The following is a 21330-nucleotide window of genomic DNA, read 5'->3' as shown; positions in this document are numbered from 1 at the left end:
GAGCCATGGACACACCACTATGGGGCTGAGGGGGTGTTTCCTCTAACAGGGAAGAGGAAAAAGAGGTGGCAGGCATCCCAGCAGTGGCCTTGGAAGTGGCCCATGAGGAGAAGTAGGATTTCCCACACCGGAATCAGGAAGGAGGATCAGCATGAGGGAAGGCACAAAGGGGACAGGACTTCCTGACCTATTTAGGAGAAAGAGCAATTGACAGCTCTCTTAACTTAAAAACCACACCCTATCTTCCTTGATACACACAGAATCTCAGGCTTTCCCTTTGCAACATTTGATACAAAAAACTTAAATATTGTGAGTATGGCAAGGAGCAAAGGAGAAAGAGCAATTGACAGCTCTCTTAACTTAAAAACCACACCCTATCTTCCTTGATACACACAGAATCTCAGGCTTTCCCTTTGCAACATTTGATACAAAAAACTTAAATATTGTGAGTACGGCAGGGAGCAAAGCATTGCTTCACTTTCGATCTGCATATCGTTACTCTCACCCCCAATTCCAATGTATCCCCCCGGGGTGCCCCTTCTCTGCCGCCATATTGGAAATCAGCCCATTGGTTTGCATGGAGAGGCATGACGGTAGGCTTCATAAATGGGGAACGAGCAGGGTGAGATGCAGGAGGCACTCTTGGTGGCAGGGTGGGATACAGACGAGGGCAGAGAGAGAGCAGCTGTGACCCTTGCAACTGTCTTAGGAGCTGAACATTAGTGCTGGGGGTTAGGAAGGATGGAGGGGAAGAGATGGGGTACAGACTATGATGAAAAGGAGGACTGTTCAGGCTCTGGGCGTTGAGCAGATGTGGGGCACGCAGGAGCTCGGGGTGCTCATTCGTTCGACGACATGGATCACTAGTTCCACTCAGTGCCAGAGACCATGCTAAGCATTGGGAACATAGCACCAAACAGCACAGGGAAGCTCCCCCGTTTCCGTGAAACTTGCTCTCCAGAAGGGGGAAGATAGGCAGCAAACAAGCAAACAAATATGTGAATACGATCACTTTATTTATTTATTTTGGTCTTTTTGTCTTTTTAGGGCCACATCTGTGGCACAGGGAGGTTCCCAGGCTAGGGATCCAATCAGAGCTGCAGTTGCCAGCCTACGCCAGAGCCACAGCAACGCGGGATCCGAGCCATGTCTGCAACCTACACCACAGCTCATGGCAGCGCCGGACTCTTAACCCACTGAGCAAGGCCAGGAATCAAATTCACATCCTCATGGATGCTAGTCGGGTTCACTAACTGTTGAGCCACGACGGGAACTCCATGAACACGATCACTCTAGATACCGGTTCTTTTTAGGAAGATAATAAAGGGAGGTGAAGCGAGGCAGGTTGATGTGGGTAAGGTGGGGTGGAAGGAGGACTAGGGCTCGTGGAGACAACTCCAAGAAGGGACAGCAGAGCTGAACTCTGAACGCTGCCTCAGCAGTGAACTGTGGGACCATCTGGAGGCAGAGCACCCAAGGCATCAAGGCAGGAATACGTATTTCTTACATATGAAAAAAATTTTAAGAAAAAAAAATTGCTGGCATCCCTAGTCTCAAGGTGACCTTGAGAGGAGACATCTCCGTTCCCCAGGAGGGAACATCAAAGAACACACTGTCTTGCTCCTTCTACTCTTGCTTGCCCACAATATGACAGCTGGGGAAGGGCCTGGAGTCTCACTCTTTTCTGGGTCTTTCTCTCTTTGTTCTATAAGTGTGAGGCAGACCACAACCCTCCATGTGGTGGGGGTGTAAATTTGCTCAGAGCAGGCTCACGAAGGTGGCTCTCTCCCCTGTACTGTTCCCAACATGGAGATTTCAGGGTGAAGGGGGAGATGGGGCCTGCGATGCCTGCAGGTCTTTCTCAACGAGCACAGCCTTTATCTCTGACCAAGTTAACCCAAGGCCTCTGCTGGGAACATGAAGCCTATACTGAACATGCACATCCCTGGGCTCTTCCAGATATACTAAAAATTTTTTTTAAAAACCGTAGAATAATAAAAATACTAGAAGAAAATATTCCAAAATAGTAGCAGAGGTTGCCCTTAGGTGGTTGGATAAAAGGTTATTTTTCTCCATTTGTTTACTGCATTCCTTCATTCTTCAGTTTCCTTCAGAGAACATGTATTACTTTGCAGACCCAAAACCCAAACCCCAAAATGTCTAAAACCCCAAAACTTCAGGGTGGCATAGTGCTCATTTATCTGGGGCTGCCACATCCTCCAGGGTAGAGCCGATCTTGTTTTCTAACAACTGCTACTTTAATCCTAGTTGTTGAGGTCAGCCTGGGGTTTTCAAAAAGAGGCATCTACTTGTTGGCAGAAAGGCAGACTAACCAGTTCAGTGAATGACGGACGGAGAAAAGAACTCAAAAGAAGAGACCCATGGGGGGTTCTGAGAGGGTGGGGGACATTCTCCCCACTGTCGCCTCACTATAAAAAACTGGGTTATAAAACACTTGTTTTCATGTTCAGGATAAAAGCAGATGACCAAGTCCCTTGAAAGGAAATGTAGGTCGCCGTTATTAAATTCAGTTTTTGAGGGAAACGGCATTTAATTGCTCATTAGCACACCCCTCAAAGTAGCTTTTATTGACATTGATACTACCTTGAAAAAATAATTCAAACAAAACAGCTTAGTTTTTTAAGGCTCACCAATGTTCACTGTACAGAAAGACACTATAAGCAGGGTCTCTGTGGCAGGATGTGATTAAAAAGAAATTAATTTTACTCTGCCATCAGTGATTTCCCAGTTCCTCCAGGGTCGCCCAGGTCCTGCGGCCTGGCACGTGACTTTCTTCCCAGGCACCGTGCTGCCTGGTGGCTCTGGGTATTTGCAAATCCCCCAGGCTGCTGGGTTTGAGCGCTCTGGTTTTGCCCTTGCTGTTTCTTTCCCAGGAAGGCTTCCTCCATCTCTTGCCCACCGGCTTTCACGCCTTAGCCAGTATCACCATCCCCGTGGAGTTTCCCTTCCCTCCCCGTGGGTTTGAACCCTTGCCCCTTTTCACCACCAGCTTCTAAACAGTCACCCATCACAACCCCAAGACACGGACACACACTTGTCTATCTCCTCTTGCCCGGCCAGGAATTTCTTAAGACTCGTCTTTATAACCCCGGCCATGCTGGCACAGAGAAAATGCTCAGGAAAGACTGCTGATAGGATGAACAAACTAAGCACGGGCAACTGATTCTTTGGAGGGCGCAAGAATTCACTTAAGAGGGGATATTATACGATGCATTTGGACGGAAGGAAGAGACAAGCCCTCACTCCATTTCCCCTTCCGCACTCCCACAGCCAGCCAGCTCCAAAGTCAGGGCATCCCATTCCGAAAAAAAGTGATTTGTCTCCTAATTTGTCCCCCAGCCACCTGCTGATGAGCCCTGACAAGTCCCGGCAGTCACACGTGGTCTGTCCCCAGCATATCCCAGGTGATGAGTGATAACACGGGAGCACGAGCATGGTGAAAGAAAAATTCAGGACTTTTGCTATCGTCTCCCTGTTTTAAATTCTTATTTGTTGGAGCAGGAGGCATAACTCTCCCAGACTTCAAGAAATACTACAAAGCCACAGTCATCAAAACAGTGTGGTACTGGTATCAAAACAGACAGACAGACCAATGGAACAGAATAGAGAATCCGGAAATAAACCCTGACACCTATGGTCAATTAATCTTTGACAAGGGAGGCAAGAACATAAAATGGGAAAAGGAAAGTCTATTCAGCAAGCATTGCTGGGAAACCTGGACAGCTGCATGCAAAGCAATGAAACTAGAACACACCCTCACACCATGCACAAAAATAAACTCCAAATGGCTGAAAGACTTAAATATACGACAGGACACCATCAAACTCCTAGAAGAAAACATAGGCAAAACACTCTCTGACATCAACATCATGAATATTTTCTCAGGTCAGTCTCCCAAAGCAATAGAAATTAGAGCAAAAATAAACCCATGGGACCTCATCAAACTGAAAAGCTTTTGCACAGCAAAGGAAACCCAAAAGAAAACAAAAAGACAACTTACAGAATGGGAGAAAATAGTTTCAAATGATGCAACCGACAAGGGCTTAATCTCTAGAATATACAAGCAACTTATACAACCCAACAGCAAAAAAACCAATCAATCAATGGAAAAATGGGCAAAAGACCTGAATAGACATTTCTCCAAGGAAGATATACAGATGGCCAACAAACACATGAAAAAATGCTCAACATCGCTGATTATAAGAGAAATGCAAATCAAAACTACCATGAGATACCACCTCACACCAGTCAGAATGGCCATCATTCATAAATCCACAAATAACAAGTGCTGGAGGGGCTGTGGAGAAAAGGGAACCCTCCTGCACTGCTGGTGGGAATGTAAACTGGTACAGCCACTATGGAGAACAGTTTGGAGATACCTTAGAAATCTATACATAGAACTTCCATATGACCCTGCAATCCCACTCTTGGGCATCTATCCGGACAAAGCTCTACTTAAAAGAGGCACTTGCACCCGCATGTTCATTGCAGCACTATTCACAATAGCCAGGACATGGAAACAATCCAAATGTCCATTGACAGAGGATTGGATTCGGAAGATGTGGTATATATACACAATGGAATACTACTCAGCCATAAAAAAGGATGACATCATGCCATTTGCAGCAACATGGATGGAACTAGAGAATCTCATCCTGAGTGAAATGAGCCAGAAAGACAAAGACAAATACCATATGATATCCCTTATAACTGGAATCTAATATCCAGCACAAATGAACATCTCCTCAGAAGAGAAAATCAAGGACTTGGAGAAGAGACTTGTGGCTGCCTGATGGGAGGGGGAGGGAGTGGGAGGGATCGGGAGCTTGGGCTTATCAGACACAACTTAGAATAGATTTACAAGGAGATCCTGCTGAATAGCATTGAGAACTTTGTCTAGATACTCATGTCGCAACAGAAGAAAGGGTGGGGGGAAAAACTGTAACTGCAATGTATACATCTACGGATAACCTGACCCCATTGCTGTACAGTGGGAAAATAAAAATAAAAAAAATAAAAAAAAATAAAAATAAAAAAATAAATTCTTATTTGTTGGGCATGAATTATGATGTTTATGCCAGTATCAAGAACTCTCACTTAGGAGTTCCCCTTGTGGCTCAGCGGTAACAAACTCGACCAGTATCCACGAGGATGCAGGTTTGATCCCCGGCCCCCCTCAGTGGGTTAAGGATCTGGCATTGCTGTGGCCGTGGTGTAGGTCGCAGACGTGGCTCAGATCCCGAGTTGCTGAGGCTATGGTGCAGGTTGGTGGCTGCAGCTCCAATTTGAACCCCTAGTCTGGGAACTTCCATATGCCTTGGGTGCAGCTCCCCCCGCCGCCAAAAAAAAAAAGAATTCTCATGTAGCACTTACTATATTTCAGAGACTGTTCTGAGCACTTTACATTGCGGTTTGTCCATTTAATTCTCGCAACAATCCAATAAAATACGTACTATTATTATCCCCATTTTTCAGGTGAGAAAACTGGGCACGGGGCTTAGGGAGTTTGTCCAATGTCATAAAGCTGGTAAATGGCAAGTCTGGGATTTAAACTCAGGTGGTCTTATGTCATGGCTCTAACTATGTCATAGCCCTACTGTTGTTGCTTAGATACATTGGCAGTGCAGCACATAAATCATACCAGATAAGACATTTGTACCCAAACTTTTACTGGTGAGCCTGTGCAATAAAAAAATTACATGTACTCCATGACTGACCATGCCAACGGTTGGCAAAATTTTTCTGTAAAGGACCAGATAATACATATTTTAGTCTTTGTAGGCCAAGAGGCAAGATCAAAGATATTAAATAAATATTCATAACCCCCAAAAGAAAACCAAGTTTAGCTAATATGTACCGATGGAATCAAAATATAATAATAATAATAATAATAATAATAATAATAATTGAATATGCTATTTTGTCACATCAGGCTACAAATGAGAAGAATGGAATCCTTTTCTATGGGGTTACATTTCGCTGAAGTGGGTTCAAAGTTAGTGTTCCCTATCATTGGACAACTGTGAATATTTACCTATAAAAACCATTCTTAACTCATGGCCCCAAAACAGACTGTGAGCAGATCTGACCTGCAGTCCCAGTTTGCTGACCCCTGGACTGTGCCATTACTGCCCAGATTATGGCAAACTTTACAATATGGTCCCAAATATCTTTTTAACTTTGATCATTGCCGTTCCCCCAATGAATTCTATTTTCCATCCAACTGGACTACTGGTGTTTTGGACATTTCTTGGTTTCTCCTGAAAGGCCTCATGAACAGAATAAGCAGAAGTTAAGAAGACCTGGGTTCAAACCTGCATTCTGTCACTTTACAGCTCTCTGCCTTGGGGCAAGTGATTTTAACGTCTCTGTGCCTCAGTGTCCCCAGCTGGATAAAACCTGGTTTTCAAGCCTCAGCATGCTATGGGCAAAGATGGAGCCATCAGTTCCTCTGATAGTGGTCCCCTCTTCTCAAATAGGGCCCTTGGTCCCTGTCAAAGTCTCTCTTGGTGACTTCAGGGGTCCCCCAGTACAAGTCCATGCATGCTGGGCACCACGGAGTCTCAGTGATGACCTGGGTCCAGACCCCGCCCATGACACCAGAGCAGTCTGGCCGGTTGTCTGAGATGATCGGAGGGAGATCCCCTTTTCTGGCTACAGCTCATTGCTGGAGGGGCACCAAAGCCATACTACTTATGGCCCAATATTTAAGAGAGTTTCTGGGAAAATGAATCCTTCCCATGTCAGGCTCCACCCCACAGAATTCAGAGAAGAGACCACTGGGGTCTGAGCCAGGAAAAGCCTCAAAGGCCCAGCCAGGAGATTAACGTCAGAACTGCCTTGCTTCTTGGATGACTATGGCATTCTTATCAGGGAAATCTCTTGTGCCTGGCTGGGCTGCTGCTTCTCCTGGGATGTTCACTCCAGAAGGCTCTTTAGCCCCTCCTGAAAACAGTCCTCAGTTGAGATGAACTTGGATTTGAGGCAAGCACCCCCCCTCTCCCCACATGGGCAAACGCCACAATATGGTCCCAAATATCTTTTCTTTTTTCTTTTTTTTCTTTTTTTTTTTTTTTGTCTTTTTGCCATTTTCTTGGGCCGCTCTCGCAGCATATGGAGGTTCCCAGGCTAGGGGTCGAATCGGAGCTGTAGCCACCAGCCTACGCCAGAGCCACAGCAACGAGGGATCCGAGCCGCGTCTGCAACCTACACCACAGCTCACGGCAACGCCGGATCGTTAACCCACTGAGCAAGGCCAGGGATGGAACCTGCAACCTCATGGTTCCTAGTCGGGTTCATTAACCACTGCGCCACGATGGGAACTCCCCAAATATCTTTTCTTTTTTTTGACATGCCTCAGGGTCAAAATAAAAGCAATGACTCAGTTGTAACTTTTGCACTAAACAGCTTAGAACAAGCATACAGAGTTCTGCTTCCACTGACCCATGGAGCTGAGCTCCTTCTGGATCTTTCATTCTGTGTCCGGGTGACCTGGTTCTTCTCACTCAAGATGATATCACGGATGGGGGCTGTGTCCCCATTTGCAGCTTTCTCAGAAAATACGCACTGATGGTTTCTGGGGTTTTCCCAAGAACAAGCACATGGGGATTATGCAGTGTCTGTGGCATCCATTTCCCCTTGAAGGCTGCCAGATGTGTCTGCCTGCTATGAACCTCACCTGTCCGCAGGTTGCAGATGGTCCCTAGCCCTGCCCAGCTGTGCGGACTTATTTGAAGTCCTACTTCGGTGGGGTCTCAGCTGGCTTGTCCTGGGCAGAAGCAGATGCTCCCGTTCTGCCTCGGTCCAGGCCAGCAGGACCACATCTGTGTTGTTACCGTTCCCCAGTGTGAACCACCGTGCAAAGACACTTTTAATGGTTGCACAATCCTGTATCATAAAAATATGATTTAACCACTCTCCTATTGTTAAGCAAATATGTCATTTCCAAACTGTTTGCTCTTATAAAAATTGCTCCCGTGAACATGTCTGTACATAAATCTTCGTGCCATTCAATATGCAATGTACACGATGATGAAACTGAATGACGAAGCAGACGTTGCCTGGGTGGTAGGTCAATCTCTCAACCAAAGGACATTTAGAAGTGCCTGCTCTCGGGACAGCTGCATCGAATTAGAACTTGGTGAGACCTCGATACCAGCATTCTCTATCCATTTCCCCAAAGACTGTAAGGCCCGAAGGGGATTTTCAGACCAGCATATGAGTGGAGTTCCTGAAAACTAAGGGGGATTCATGTCTTCTGGAATTGTTCTTCCCAAGCCATCACTGGGATCCAGGAGTCAGCACATTCCAAGGATGGCTCACGACAGGCTCGCCTCCTTTCCCACTGTTCCTTGTTATTTTAGGTGTCTTGTCATTTAAATAGGTTTAATTAAATAAAACTGCAGTCCATTGCATCAGAGGAAGGAAGGACATTAGTCCTGAGATGACTGGCAATTTCATCACAGAGTCCCCGAGGGATGTTTCTAAGGTTTGTCTCCAGCCCCCTCCTTGGACCATTCAAATGCATCCTCAACTGCTACAACACGGGCAATGGTTTATTTGCCATCACAATACTTGCCCCTTGCACATTATCTCACTTGATTCTCGGAACAATACTCTGAAGTACAAACAGCTATTTTTATGATCTCCGTTTTACAGAGCCAGAAGCTCAGGCTCAATGATGTTAAATGGTTCCTGGTCCATTTCCCAGTCCCTGGGGAAGGCCTCTGGCTAAAAACTGCCCCTTGTCACCAGTCCTCAGGGGTTCTGATCTCAGCCTCTTTCCTGGCCCTCATCAATACCTGAATATACTGGAGTTCCCGTCATGGCACATTGGAAACGAATCCGACTAGGAACCATGAGGTCGTGGGTTCGATTCCTTGCTCAGTGGGTTAAGGATCCGGCGTTGCTGTGGCTGTGGTGCGGGCCAGTGGCTATAGCTCTAATTGGACCCCTAGCCTGGGAACCTCCATAGGCCATGGGTGCGGCCCTAAAAAGCGAAAAAAAAAAAAAAAAAAAAAACCACCAAAACCAAACAAACCTGAATATACTAATCTCATCAATGCTAAGGGCTCTGTCCTCTAAAAGGAGGAAGATTTCTTTGAGCAAAATGACTTGAGAGAAGAAAAGGAGAGAAACTAGCTGGTTTAGGATTAAGAGAGGCAGCGAGGTTGTGAAGGTGAAGAGGAATATGAAATTATCATCAGACCCACCTCCCAGAGCAGACACACTGTCTAGGTTTGTCCTTTTTTTTTTGGTCTTTTTAGGGTTGTACCCCTGGCATATGGAAGTTCCAAGGCCAGGGGTCGAACTGGAGCTGCAGCTGCCAACCTACACCACAGCCACAGCAATGCAGAATCCAAGCTGCATCTGTAACCTCTACCACTGCTCACGGCAACACCGGATCCTAACTCACTGAGTGAGGCCAGGGATCAAACCTGTACCTCATGGATACTAGTTGGGTTCGTTACCACTGAGCCACAACAGGAACTCCTGGCTTTGTCTTCATCAGGCTTCTGTGATTGGCTGGTGGGGTGGGGTGCGTGTGTCCCGCCCAGCTTTCACTTTCTGTTCCCCCACAATTTTGTTTCAGCTTTTCTCTCCCAAGTACGATGGATGTCTAGAAGCAGCAAACGGGTCACTGCAGCTGGAGCACAGCCACATTGAACGTGAATTATTTGCCAATGTTTTACATCATTACCCAATAATAGCTATTACTTAATGCTCTGGATTTTGAAGTTTCTTGAAAAATTGGAAGATGAGGCTAAAGTTGGCCAGCATTCCTGTGCGGCAGCCACTGGCCGCAGTGGAGGAGTGACCACCACTTTGAATGAGGTGTGTACCCGCCTCTTGCTCCCCTTGGCTGCGTCACTTTACCTCTCTAGCCTATGTTAAGTATTTGAGTTGGAAACCTTCGCAGGAAAGAATACGACCCTAGGGCACTATAAGCACTTAAAAGCAAACAAATCTATCCTGCCTGGTAAACACAGGCCCAAATTTCTCATCCTTCTTGATCAGACCATATCCAGGCAGTTGCCAGAATGCTGTGGTTGGTGCAGGGACCTCGGCTTGGGAATTAGAGAGTGGGTTTGAGTCGAGGCTCTAACATTCACTGGTTTTGTGATACCGGGGAAGAAAAAGCCATGGTCTGGATGGATGGTTTCCCAAGCGAGGTGTACCAAACCATGGAATGGCAGGAGGTTAGGGATCCACTCTCTGGAGTATACACAGCTGGATGTAGGGCAGGTGGGAGGAGGCTGATCTTTCCAGCAGTGTCTCAGAGAAGCTCAGGATGTGACACCACCACATGTGGTGGAGAATGTAAGACGCAGGGCTGAAACGGGAATTAACTGAAAGTCTGGGAGGTCTCTGGTGGCCTAGCGGTCAAGCATCTGTTGCTGTCACTGCCAAGGCTCAGGTCACTGCTGGGTTGAGGGTTCAATCCCTGGCCTGGGAACTTCTGTATGCCATTGGCAAGGCAAGGCAAGGCAAAAGAAAGAAAAAGAAAGAAAGAAAGAAAGAAAGAAAGAAAGAAAGAAAGAAAGAAAGAAAGAAAGAAAAGAAGGAAGGAAGGAAGGAAGGAAGGAAGGAAGGAAGAAAGAAAGAAAGAGTGAGTCTGCATATGGAATGCTTAGTCTTTCCCATCTCACTCTATCCCTGAGGCAAAGTCTCCATCACCCAAGAAAGGTACTGTCAGAATTCACTCTTTTTAAAAAAAGGACTATCTACAGAGTGGGGAAAATCAGCACAGTCTCGTATTCGGGCCTCCCAGGCACTTGAAACCTTCCTTCCGGTCAATAAACCGAAGCACAAAGAACTCCTAATCAGTTTTTTGGACTTCACTTTTAATTAAAAATGGACAATGAAGAATCTCTGGGCACTTCAAAAGAAGACTTTGTAATAAAAGAGAGAGACTAAAATAAACAGGGGGAAAAAAAAAACCAAACTCAACCCTGGAGGAAATAGTTATTTTGAAGAAGGGAACCCAAAGCAAAAGCAAACTAAATGAGAACGCTCCAATTAATATATTCAGAAAGACGCATGGAGCTGTCCTATCCACAAAGGAAAAAAGGATGCTCTGGCAAACGACACACAAGATGAGCCTTTGTAAATTAAAAATAGGACCGCGAGAGTTGTACAAGAATCGATGGAAAGTTTGGAAGATGAAATTACACTACTCCCTCTGAAAGTAGAACCAAACGATAAAGAGATTTTAAAAAGGTAAGAAAAAAGATGTAGAAAATAAATACAGAAGTTCCAACATCCAAGTAACAGCAAAAATGGAGAGAGAGAACAAAGAAGAGCAAGAGAGAGTACAGTGTCCAAGAAATATGAGCATTTTCTGGCACTGAAGGCCTCACCATCTCTGGACAGAGTTCTTGAGGGGTAGATGTGAAGTTTAGAAAAAAGACCCACCTAGAAACTTAATCCAATTTTTTTTTTTTGTCTTTTGTCTTTCTAGGGTCACACCCACAGCATATGGAGGTTCTCAGGCTAGGGGTCGAATCTAAGCTGTAGCTGCTGGCCTACACCACAGCCACTGCAACGCGGGGTCCGAGGTGCTTCTGTGACCTTTATACCACAGCTCACACCAACGCCAGATCCTTAACCCACTGAGAAAGGCCAGGGATTGAACCGCAACCTCATGGTTCCTAGTCGGGTTTGTTAACCACTAAGCCATGATGGGAACTCCATAATCCAATTTTAAATCTCAAAGAAAAAGAGAACGATTTTTAAAACTTCCAATTACCAAAAAAAAAGTTGGATTTCCATGGCTCACTAGGTAAAGGATCTGATGTTGTTACTGTGGTGGCTCAGGTCACCACTGTGACACAGATTTGACACCAGGCCCCAGAACTTCCACATGTCATAGGTGTAACCCAAAAAAAAAAAAAGTCATCGTTAAAGGAATGAAAATAAAACAGACTTTTCTTGGGCAGCAGCACTGGATGCTAGAAGGCAATCATGTGATACCTTCAGTGATTTGTAAGAAGATGGTTTTCAACCTATACTGTTGTTTTCAGCCAAACTTTCATCCAAGTGGAGTGTAGACTAAAGATCTTTGGGGACACACAGAGCCCAGGAAATTGACCACTCACACACCATTTCTTAGGAAGGTACATGAAAATGTGCTGCAGACAGCAGCTTAGATTGCTGCTGTGGTGTGGGTTTGATCTCTGGCCCAGGAACTTCCACATGCCATGGGTGTGGCACACACACACAAAAAAAGTTACTGCAGGGAAGGAAAAATATCGTCTAAGAAGTGGGGAGATGTGGGTCTTGAAGAATTTGGATTTGACCCAGGAAACCCATGAAAGAAAGTCCCATCACATCGGCTATGCAGCAGGAGGATGGTGGGCCTCAGAGGGGAGGGCTTACAAACCGCCACAGAATACCTGATTGGATGAAGAAGTGGGCGGGGGAGAAGGAAATGAACTACATTAAAGGAAACTGCAACAAGGTAAGAGACAAATAGAAAATACAAGGGAAAACACTGTTCCATAAAAGGAAGAGCCAACTTCAGAAACAGTTTGCTTCTTCAGGGAACAGTGTTTCCATAGTCACAACAACACCGTAAATGCTGTTTAAGCGATTTTCATTTTTTAGGATCAGTCTATGGGAGAGTGAATTAGGACTAAGAATAGAATGTAAATGCTTTTATCCTTATCACTGTAAAGGGCAGAAGTTGGGAGGCAGACCTGGAAGAGAAGAGTAGGGCTACCTTCATCTCAGGAAGTGAAAAGTCAAGAGACACTGCCCTTAATTGATGGAGCAAGAAACAAAGGTGTATTAGTGCAGCACAGGTAACTTACTGAAAAACAAAGAAGTTGGGGAATACTTTAAAGAGAAGGGAGGGGGTGCTGGTGAAAATTACCTAAATCTTTATCAGGTAGGGAAAAAATATATAAAACAGTATATAAAACAAATCAATCAGCAGTGATAGAAGCCTATCATTTAAAGATAGAGATAACCCCAGAATATCTGAAAAAGCTAAAATGATTGTTTCTGAGGCGTGGAACTGGGAGAAGACGATGCAGTGGGGCAGGGGTATTTTTACTGCTCCCATCCGCGTGGCCTCCCGCCACGTTCCTACCCACTACTCTGCCCATCCCAACCTCCTCCCTTTCACCTCCAGCTTTCTGGCCCCAACGTGTCTATTTAAAACCAATTTTTGTTGTTGTTATTGTTTAAAAAGTCAACTGGTGGAAAACTTATCGTCTGATTCCATGGCTCCACAAATATCTAATCCCAAATTGGAGTCTTCCAGTCTTTTTAAAAAAATGGCCCATTTTCTACCGATCCTTTGGGACTTCTGGAGATACTCTGAGCTCTGCAGATACAGAAGAAGGCATGGCAACGGGGAGAGGATGGCATGGAGATGAAGATGATATTGATGATTCTGTGTGTCTGACATGGAGGAAACAATATTGACTACTTATATTTTTTATTACTGTGTAACAGATGACGACACAAACTTCAGCAGCTTAAAACAATACTCAGGAGTTCCCGCTGTGGTGCAGTGGGTTAAGAATCCCACTGCAGTGGCCTGGGTTGCTGTGGAGGCACGATTAGATCCCCAGCCTGGTGCAGTGGGTTAAAGGATCCAATGCGGTGCAGGTCAACCCCTGGTTGGGGAACGTCCATATGCCGCAGGTGCAGCCATAACATAACATAAAACAAAACAACAAACATCCAGTTATGATCTCACAGTTTCGTGGGCAGAACTTGCTAGATCAAATGGGTGTTCCTTGCTTTGGGCCTCCCAAGGCTGAAACCAGGGTCCAGGCCAGGCTGGGATTCTCCCGGGGCTCTGGCAGAGCATCCACTTCCAAGCTCATTCAGGCCATTGGCCGAATTCAGGTCCTTGCAGTTCTGGGCCTGAGGGTCTGGTTTTCTTGTTGGTTGTTGGCAAGCGGTTGCTATGGGCTCCTAGAGGCTATACTTAGGGCATTTTTGTGTTGATCCTTCTTAAAGCCACATTGAAGCCTTTTGATGCCTTGACTCTCTGTGACTTCTGCCACCAGCTAGAGAAAGAACACGGTGAACATTTAAAGTGCTCATGTGACTAGGGTAGGCCGACATTGATCATCTCCAATTTTTTTTTTTTTTTTTTTTTTTGCTTTGCAGGGCTGTACTTGTGGGATATGGAAATTCCCAGGCTAGGGGTCAAATTGGAGCTGCAGCTGCCAGCCTACACCACAGCCACAGCAAAGCGAGATCCAAGCCTCGTCTGCGACCTACACCACAGCTCACAGCAATCCTGGACCCTTAATCCACTGCGCGAGGCCAGGGATCAAACCCACATCCTCATGGATACTAGTTGGGTTGTTGCTGAGCCACAACGGGAATTTCCATCTCCAAATCTTTAAGTTAACTAATCAGTAAACTTAATTACATCTGTGCAATTCTTTTTTGCCATGTAACAGAACACAATCACGGAACCACACCTGAGGACAAAGGTCATGAGGGCCATTTTACTGCTGGGCCACACTACTGGGAAAATGACTATTACTTTTACCCATGGTGTATTTTATGATAAAAATAACACAAAAGTACGAAGAAGAAGTTTAAAAAAAAAATGCCCCAGGGAGTTCCCTTCATAGCTCAGTGGTTAACAAACCCTACTGGTATCCATGAGGACACTGGTTCAATCCCTGCCCTGGCTCAGTGGGTTAAGGATCTGGCATTGGGGTGAGCTGTGGTGTAGGTCGCAGACGAAGCTCAGATCCTGCGTTGCTGTGGCTGTGGCGTAGGCCAGTGGCCGTAGCTCCAATTTGACCCCTAGCCTGGGAACTTCCATATGCCTCAGGTATGACCCTAAAAAAAGCAAAAAAAAAAAAAAGCCCTAAATATTATCTCAATGAGTCCTTGTGCACAGAGGCAGAGCAGAAAGATCAATTCCAACAGTGGAATTTTACTCTGCAAATTACATTTAAGTAAAATGATTAAAATTAATTTTATAGAAAAAGAAACTGAAATAAAATTGAGGGTATTGCTGAACTTTGGCTAAGTGTTTCTGTACCATAAACATTCTTGGAATATCTCCTTTAAGGACAAGAAAAATGAATATAAAAATCACCTAGACATTGGAATCAGGCTTGCCAAAAATGCTGCAGTTCATGCATTCTGTTTTTCAGAGTAATTATTTCCCTGCCATTACGAATGACAAAATTTACATACTAACAAGTTCTCCTACTGCCTTTTCCCCCAACTTTCCAATTTTTTTCCAATAATTTTTTTACAGTGTAAGAGTTTGCAGTGTTTACATTTTGTTTTTCAACCATAAATCCCAGAGCTGTTTAGTCTTAACTCTGTATTTAAAACTCTGTATTCAAAATTCATCTTCAACAGTTCTTTTTCAACCCTCAATTCTCCTCTTGTTTTGTTTGGATTCATCTTTTGGTTGAGTGGATTCAAATATAAAGAACTGTTTTTCAAGAATGTTCAAACCCTGAGTTTTTCATGCTCAAGAATGAGACTTGCCAATAGCCTTTATACTTAAAGCACAACTTGGCAGAATATAAAATTCATGAGTCACATTTTTATGCTCTTGACTTTTGCAGACTTGCTTCATTGTCATTTAATATTAATTGTTGATTTCGATTTTTTCTCTGGTGTGTTTTATCACAGATCACTTGGTACTGATTTTACCCAGACACACAGTGTGTGCTTTCTATCTGCTGACTCAAGCTTTCTTTTCAGTAAAGTTTCTTTCATTGCTCCATTTACCCTGGGTACTTCTTCAGGAATGCCAGTTATTCATATATTGGATCTCACTGTTTATTTTCTGTAGCTCTCAAATTTATGAATAATTTTAAACATTTCTTTGGTTCTTTTCATAGTGTGTCATTGTGTTTTTATTTATGTTCATTCTATTTTGGATTGATTCTAAAGTGGCTTTCCATTCTTTCCCTTTCTGGAGCTCTGCCTCTTTTGTTGCTGTGTCATTCCTTATTTATACCCCTGAACCTCCTCTTTGAGATTTCTAAAACAAATTTATAATTTGGCAATAACTCCAATAAGATGGGGAACTTTGTAGTAAGGAATAGCATATGAAGAGAGGAAGAAGTGCACGGAGGCACTTGATAGCTTTACTTCGATGTATTTTCAAATCTGTTAATTTCCTCTCCAGGAAAGAATGTCTCTTAGAGTCTCAGGTTCAGGTGCTTAAGAGGTTCCTGAGACCCTCAGCAGGGGCCTCTCAGTCTAGGCTCTCTGAGCAATAATCCAGCAATTTCCCTCTCCATCCCCTCCATCCTCTCATCTCCAGGAGATTCCTTTGGCTTGGAGGTCAGTTCACATATAACAGAAATAAACAAATAAACAAACAAACATCAAATAAACATAAGCCTGACTTCTCTTAATGTCAACCTTCTCTGCTATTATCCTGTTTGTTTGTTTGTTTGTTTCCAGTAAGAACATTCCCTGTTTCTCCTCTGGGATCCTTGGATCTTGTTAGTCAAATGCAACTTTCAGTCATTTGGGTACCACTTCAGCAATTTTTGCCTCATCTGCATATCACCTCTATTATAACCAATACTCTTCTTTGAATCAGTTCCTAATGTTTACTTATTTAAAATGAGGGCATATCACCCCCATAAATGAAAAGCCAATATTACTTGCCGTAAATAGGAGGTAAATATTAAAATAAATGCCATGACAACACAACAGATAGTAAGTTCCAGGTAGATACAGTGATCTGAGGTCTATATTTTCCTGGTTAGAAAGAGAGATTAGTACAAATTAGAAAGAAGTTAAAGACCATTGGCACCAAACCAAGACTTTCTTCTTGATGTAATCACAAATGAGTGCAAACTCTAAATGAATCACTTCTTCCTTACGCTATTTAATATAATTAAATGACTGTTCACATTCCACCTAAACGTATCTCCTCTTGCCCCAGTAACACAAGGTCCCCATCGCCTTTGGGAAACCCCACGCCAACCCAAGGATCGAATGACTTGGTCCTTCAGGACAATGACAGCAACATCTAAGAAAATAAGTTTCTGGCTCAAGGCTGGAGGCAGTGTACGTTGGCTCTCAGCACTTCACCAATTTCAGTACAGATTTTACAGTATTTGGCAGAAATATTTCACGGTTTGTGGTTTGAGGTTTCGAGAGTTTCCTTGTTTCATCAAAAGTGGGGCCTTTTCTGTGTTTTTTGCTTTGTTTTGTTTTTCGTGGCTTCCGGAAGATTTGGGGGAGTGTGTGTGTGAGAAGAAAAGGAGTAAAAATGTCTTTACGATCTTTAACTGTATATATTTGTGATGTGCAGGCCTCTGCAGTCTCTCCCAGCGATGTGCTGGTTGGCACAGGTCTGCCCGGCCAGACCTAAGACCAGATCCTTTGATTCAGTCTAATGTTCCTTCTCTGCTACATTTCTCAGCTTTGGAGGTTCTGGTTGGGACACCAGAATGCAGAGGGAGAAAACTGTCTAAATGCTACTGTCCCCCCCCCCCAATTTTCTTCCTGGTTGTGAACTCAGGTGTGTGTGCAGCTTCCCAGCATCCTTTTCGAGAAGAGTGACCATCTGGTGGGGGTGGCTGCCCTCTGCGAGCATGAATTTCACACTCCCTAATTCTGCTGGTCTCCGTCCCTTTACTGGATCTCTGTCGGGTATGAAGGTTACTACAGGGTCAAGAACAGAATCAAGATGCTGATAATGTCAGTTTTGTCTTCTGGAAAGGTTTTCTTATCTGCGTATACATCTGAGTGTTTTTCTTTTTTTTTTTTTTTTTTTTTTTGTCTTTTTGTTATTTCTTGGGCCGCTCCTGCGGCATATGGAGGTTCCCAGGCTAGGGGTCGAATTGGAGCTGCCGCTGCCGGCCTACATCATAGCCACAGCCACGCCAGATCCGAGCCACGTGTGTAACCTACACCACAGCTCACAGCAACGCTGGATCTTTAACCCACTGGGCAAGGGCAGGGACTGAACCCGCAACCTCAAGGTTCCTAGTCGGATTCGTTCACCACTGCGCCACGACGGGAACTCCCATCTGAGTGTTTTGACAGAGCCAAATAAAGAGGATTATGAGGTGGGAAGCTTCAGGAGTTTCCTAATTTTTTTTGGGGGGGGGTCTTTTTAGGGCCACACCTGCAGCACATGGAAGTTCCCAGGCTAGGGGTCGAATCGGAGCTGCCGCTGCCGGCCTACATCATAGCCACAGCCACGCCAGATCCGAGCTGTGTCTGCGACCTACTCCACAGCTCACGGCAATGCCAGATCCTTAACCCACGGAGCGAGGCCAGGATCAAATCTGCATCCTCATGGATACAAGTCAGGTTGGTTACTGTTGAGCCGTGATGCGAACGGCCCTCCTAATTCTCTTAAATCTAAAGATGGGGAGTGTCTGGCTCCTGTTGCATGACCAATGGGATCCTTAAGCCCTAAGGGCTCACACCTGGTGAGGTCCTCTGATCCTTTGCTTCTGCCCCACTCCACACCCCCATGTTAAGGATAAGATGACCACGTGCCTGGTGCCACAGACACAGGCCCACGAGATAACGGATGAGCAGGGAACCTCCTTCCGGCACCAGGTACCGACAAGCCTGGTGAAAGACTGTTGCTAAGGGGAACAAACCTATTTTCAAGCTTCTTCCTCTGTGACTCTTCCCAGCCTTAGCAGAAACCTGATTTTCCTCTAGATGCCTTCCCTTTCCCGGCCTTTTCATGGACAGGCTCACCCTCCCTTCTTGTCCATAACTCAGAGCAGGAGGGAGCAGGGATGTTTTCCTCAATTCCGGCAGGTACATCCAGACCTCTGTCCATTATCTCAGCCCCTTTGTTTCTGCCTTTGATTCCAAGCCACCCTCTCACAGCACTATCTAATCGGTTAAGCCCCACCCACTATTTTATTTGACATTTTTCAGCCACTGACTTATAATTTTTCCTCCTACCCTATCCGGCATCATCATTACCTGCCATTATTTTAAAACTTCAACTTGCTCTAACTTAGCATCCGCTGCTCTAATGGTCATCATTAGAGGTGTACATTGCAAAATTGGTTCTACATCATAATCGCTTGGGGAGCTTTCAAAAAAAAAAATACCAAAGTGTAGGCCCTGCCTCAGACCAACTCACTCACACTTTTTCAGGGATGGGAGTTTTTTGTTTTTTTTTTTAAAGTATCCCAGGGGATTCCAATGTGCAGCCAAGGTTGAGAATGGCTGTTTGAGGCATCAAGGTCAGCTCCAGCTCCTGGATGCCATCCTCTTCTCCCCGATCACTGGTTTACTCCTGGCTTCACCGCCTTCGCATCTAGCGGGAGCTCCAGGGTCACTTGTTTCAACCAGGTTGTTGTTCAGCAGCTAGTCTCCAAACCCGAGGAGGACTGTAAGTTGCTAGATAGGGACATTTAACTGTCCCGATTTAGGCTTTCTTAGGCCACCTGAGTCCCCAGTGCCACTCAGTGATCATTCAAGCTGGTTCACAATATTTGTTTTCCACGGCGCCTGATCTAAACTGTGTCCACTCTCTTCAGATCCCAAATCCATCTCATCCCATCTCCCCTGCCCCTCAGCACAGCTCTTGAATCTCTGCTACATGTGTGTACATCTGAGTAGTTTTTACAAGTAGGATCCGCTCATAGGGCCTATTCCTGCTTTAGTGAGATTACACTCACAATTGCCTATTCTTTTTATACCTACTCCTTAAATGTAGATTTTCTACTTTTTCTCATTCATTCAACAAACATTTATTGAAAGCCCACTTTGGGCAAGGGCCAATGCTAGAGGCCAGAGATACTGAGATGAGATGACCAAGACACCCCCACGTCCATCAGCTGGTCCATGTCTGCCGCCAGCCCCTCTTCCCTCTCTCTTGCCACAGTAAAGGACTTGGGGCTTCCTCCCATCAAAGGCAAGCCTCTCAGCCAGCTCAGGCTCCCAGCCTCATCCACTTTTTCAGAGATTCTCTTCATCGATTCTCCAACCTCTCCCCCATCACCATCCAAACAAGTTCCAGTACTTCTCATCTTAAAAAACAATCGACTAGAAAATTACCATTCGAATATCACAGTCATAACTGCTATAGGCAAGATCCATAACTGCTATAGGCAAGATCCATCCAAGTGGCTGCTAAAATCAGTGGGTGGAAGTTTAAAGAGAAACTGGATATTTGCATAGTCTAAAAGTATCTCAAATTACAATATCTATTACTTACAATGGGAAAATAATAACTTAAGAGAAATCTGGCAAACAGCACTTTAACCAAGTGTTCAAGGCTGACATTACAAATACTAAGAATATAAACTGCTTGTACCCTTGATATGATGAATTGACAAAGCATGTCACCTCTCTGGTCCTCTTGCCCAAATGTGTAACTTCAATTTAATCAGAAACAGAACATTGGACAAATCCAAATCAAAGGGCATTCTTCAAAACTACTTGACCATGACATTTCAAGAGTTAAGGTCATGAAAGGCAAGGAAAGACCGAGGAACTGCTACAAGTAGGAGACTTAAAAACCACGACCACTAAATATAATGTAGGAAAACGGATTCGATGCTGGTACATTGAAATGTAAATCTCGCATAATCATGTCCTGGTTATACTCTTATTTTACTTATTCTTCAACCATTTAAAAAACATTTTAAAATTTTTATGAGAAAAGTGGTGAAATCTGTAGAGTCTGTAGTTTTTTTGGTAATCTTGTACCAATGGTAATTTCTCACTTGATGAGTGAACTATGGTATGTTTCATATCAACATTAGGGAAAGCTGGATGGAGGGTATGTGGCAACTCTGTATTGGTTTTGCAACTGATCTGCAATTTAAAAATTATCTGAAAATTAAAAGTTAAAAAAAAAAATCTCCCTGGAGCCATCCAGCTAGGGCCTTCCTTCTTTATTTTCCTTCAGAGGCAAACTCCTTGAAAAGATGTCCCTGTATACTGCTGTACTCTTACACCTCCCATTTGCTCTAAATCACTTTGGATTTTGTCATCAGTGACATCCAAGCTGGTGAATTTATGGGATCTTTCCAAGATTTCATCATACGTGACCTCTCAGGGCCTGTAACTCAGCTGGCTGCTCCTTCCCTCTTGAAACACTTTGGTTTCCAAGATACAAACCTCTGGGTTTTTCTTCTACTGTTCTGGCTCCCCCCTTCTTATTGCAACGTCTCATTGTTGACATTCCTAGACTTCAGTCCTGGGCTCCTCTTCTCTTCCTTTTGCATATTCTCTCCCCAGGGAATCTTATTCATACCTCGGCCTCCAATACCATCAATATAGGCCAGTGATACCTAAATTTGTATCTCTATCCTGGACCTCTCTCTGCAGAACTCCAGGCTCATATGTCCACATAGATAC

At 44.5% G+C, this 21330-nt stretch overlaps 1 protein-coding gene across 1 annotated transcript in view; it reads right to left on the bottom strand.

Moving 5' to 3' along the window:
- Nucleotides 1-21330, bottom strand: part of C7H14orf159 (chromosome 7 C14orf159 homolog) — a 108529-nt gene that overhangs the window by 84380 nt on the left and 2819 nt on the right.

Source organism: Sus scrofa, chromosome 7, assembly GCF_000003025.6.
Source record: "Sus scrofa isolate TJ Tabasco breed Duroc chromosome 7, Sscrofa11.1, whole genome shotgun sequence".
In the NCBI taxonomy this organism is placed as follows: domain Eukaryota; kingdom Metazoa; phylum Chordata; class Mammalia; order Artiodactyla; family Suidae; genus Sus; species Sus scrofa.
This window is presented reverse-complemented; position numbering and strand designations above follow the sequence as displayed.